Source organism: Austrofundulus limnaeus, unplaced genomic scaffold, assembly GCF_001266775.1.
Source record: "Austrofundulus limnaeus strain Quisiro unplaced genomic scaffold, Austrofundulus_limnaeus-1.0 Scaffold56, whole genome shotgun sequence".
Lineage (NCBI taxonomy): Eukaryota > Metazoa > Chordata > Actinopteri > Cyprinodontiformes > Rivulidae > Austrofundulus > Austrofundulus limnaeus.
In genome coordinates, this window is record NW_013952458.1 from 2,163,308 (window position 1) to 2,166,397 (window position 3,090).

General features: G+C 39.8%; 1 protein-coding gene across 1 annotated transcript in view; it reads right to left on the minus strand.

Annotated features, from left to right (window-relative positions):
- The window catches only part of syngap1a (synaptic Ras GTPase activating protein 1a), a gene marked incomplete in the record, with an annotated part of 43,295 nt that extends 42,572 nt beyond the window's left edge, over positions 1-723 (minus strand). The window contains 1 exon segment of the mRNA XM_014009285.1: positions 19-723.
- Positions 724-3,090: the final 2,367 nt, after the last annotated feature.

The following is a 3,090-nucleotide window of genomic DNA, read 5'->3' on the forward strand; positions in this document are numbered from 1 at the left end:
ACACACACACCGTCTCACCTGTGCGGCAATAATGTGTCCAAAAAAAAAAAAAAAAGAAAGGAAAAAAAATAAAAACAAGCGCCTTTTCAGCTCAGTCCATCACTGACCGAAGCTCTCCTCTCTTGCCTCTCCTCTTCCTCAGCTCTCTGCCCTCCAACTCTGTGGAAATCCTCGGTCCCAATGCAGCTGACTCGAAGAGACTCTCCTCCAGGAGCGGGTTTTGTCATCTTAATTGTTTGTTCCGGGCGCTGCGTTTGGTCACAGCTACAGCGGTTTAATCATGGTAAGAAAAAAAAAGATGGGGATTGCGGAGATATGCCAACTCCAACCTCCAATGCGCGCTCCCAAATCTCCACAAGCATCAAGCTCAAAATCCCTTTTTTTACGTGCAAAATCTAAAAAAAAAAATGTGCTGCAGCAGAAATAAATAAATGTATGCACATATAAATATTTCGTCCTTGATCGGGAGATTTAATCTCTTGGTGAGCGTCTGTGGTTCAATCTGGCGTGGCGCAACGACATCTCCATAATCCCAAAGAAAAAGAAAGAGAGGAATGGTAAATGAAGAGGTGGATGATGGGCCGGACCGACGCGATGCTGAGCTCCTGAAGTCTGTCTGTCACACCTCAAATCCTGGTTTAGATGGTGGATGGAGAAGGTGGCTCTGCCCGGAGGGGCGGAGATACTGGACGGATTCAGAAACCAACGCCTCCAAAAAGCGCCAGAATCCACCCAGCGCCGAACCATCTCTGGAGTTTTAGAACATTAAATAAACGACATGGTTGATGGACTTAGATAGATCATCTTGTCATTTATTCAAATTAGAAGATCTTGAGAATTAAAAAGGTGTTACAAAGGTTTTCTGTAGACTTTTCGTTCATTTTTAATCCAGATAATTGTTACTTGCTTATTAAGCCAGGCGTGCCACTAAGGGGACAGACAGGGTGGCAAAGCCCCTACTTTATATTAGTTCTGACCTCCCCCCCCCAGCTGCATCTCACAGTAGGGTTGTGCAAAATCATATTGTGTGCATTTCTTCATCAAAAAAAACTTCCCGTGATTATTTTTTGCCACTTGATGATTAATGCGATTAATGCCACCAGGTTAACTGGAGATTTCCCCCATTAGTCCACTCAATGCTCCTCTCTGCTTCAAATATAACAAACTTTTTTTAAAGTTCTGTAATTTATTTATCTTAACTCTGGTTAAAAATTTGATGAACAGTCTGAATTCTGTACTTAAATTGGTCATGTGACTAAGGCATGCAGGGGTCCAGACACTGCAGGGGATTCATTGTCATATGAATCGTCATCAGCTTAATACTACAATTATAACCGAGATTTTTTTTTTTTTGCCAATGTTGCCCAACCTTACCCCACAGACCAGACAGTCACATGGTGGAAACAGAGATGCCTTTTTTTTTTTTTTTCATTTTTACTGGTCAACTATGGCTGTGGTTCCCAACCTTTTTTAGACTTGTGTACCCCCTGAGTCATTTTGTTATACCACTAGTACCCCTTCAGTCAAAAGTAATGATGATACTCCAAAATTACAATGTACTACATCTGATTATTAAATGAAATTGATTTATTTTACCTCCTAGAACATTTAATTCTCAGGCATTTTATTGTTTTCAATTCAAATTAAACATAAAGATAAAAATGTTGCCTTGAAAGTGAATAAGTAATTAAATAAATAAACCAGATAATGGCAGGTGCAGAAAACAGCAGCATCCAAAATACACTGTATTGTCCAAAATACGTCAGAAACTCGCCCAAATGAGCAAATTCTGAGAGATTCTGCGTTTTATACTGTGTTGATCCTGAGATTCTGTCTGCAAATTCCACATTGAGGAAATCACAGGGACCAATCTCAGTCCTATTGTCATTTTTTATTTATTTATTTTACACATCTGGGAAATTTTCCCACATACTCCCTGTAAATTGCTCGCGTACTCCTGGTTGGGAATCATTGCTGTCAACAATGTCCAGGACTGAATGAACAGTCCGAAGTCCTGAAAGGGCTGGAATATTTAAGGACTTTAGACAGAGTGAAGGGCTGAAGGAACTGTCCAAGGTCCTGAAAGTGCTGGAATGTTTCAGGACTCTAGACAGAGTGAAGGGCTGAAGGAACTGCCCAAGGTCCTGAAAGTGCCGGAATGTTTCAGGACTTACAAAGGCGCTCTTTTTTAAATTAGGGGCTAACGACCCCTGGGGGTACAAGAGGGTGCTAATGGGGCCTCAGAAATCTGGAGAGAAGACAAGGAAAAAAATACAAAAAATAAAAAATAAATCTAGCTTTCAGTTCGGTTGAAGTAAACTCTGGTGTGTTTTGAATATGAATGCACTACAGTTCAAACCAAAACAAACATGCGTGTCTTGTGCTAGAGGGAGGGTCTTATGGTCATTTGCCAAAGACAAAAGAGAAGACCTACAACAGCTGAAATATGATGTCACTCCAAATTTGTTTACATTTTGTGAAAAGGGAAGTTGTGCTTAATGTCTTGGCCTGTGGTTTCCGTGTAATTTCTTTTAGTGGTTCTTGGTGCAGCACCCCCACAGGTAAGGAGGTGAAAGTGAACTGTCTGCACCAGTTGAAAATGTAACAAATGTTAGAATTTTGGAACCCAGTTAAACTGAATCCACCCTCGGAGAGGAGAGGACACATGTCAATGAGCTGAACTGTCGTTTCTCAGGCTTCTGTATCAAGTTCAACTGGATGTTTTCCCCTTAATACTGGACTTTAATAATTGACTTAAATATCATTTTAGGCCTGATGTATATTTTGTCCTTCACTTGTTCATTTTCTTGCATTTTTAAGCACTCTGTGCAACACACTGTCATAGTTTAATATGGGGACCAGAGTGAAGTTCTTTTAAAAAGGTAAAAAATAATTAATATCTTTGAAAAACCTTTGGAAAACTATCTATTGATCAGAACCACTATAAAAGACGATGAAAAAGTCTGGCTGCTTGGAAGCAACATGTAAGCTTTTGCACAGGATCTGATTTTTTCATAAACTTTGATTTAGCCATTTGAAAACTGATGCTCATTAGTTTGGGAGACTAAGCATTTTGTCTTTATATATATA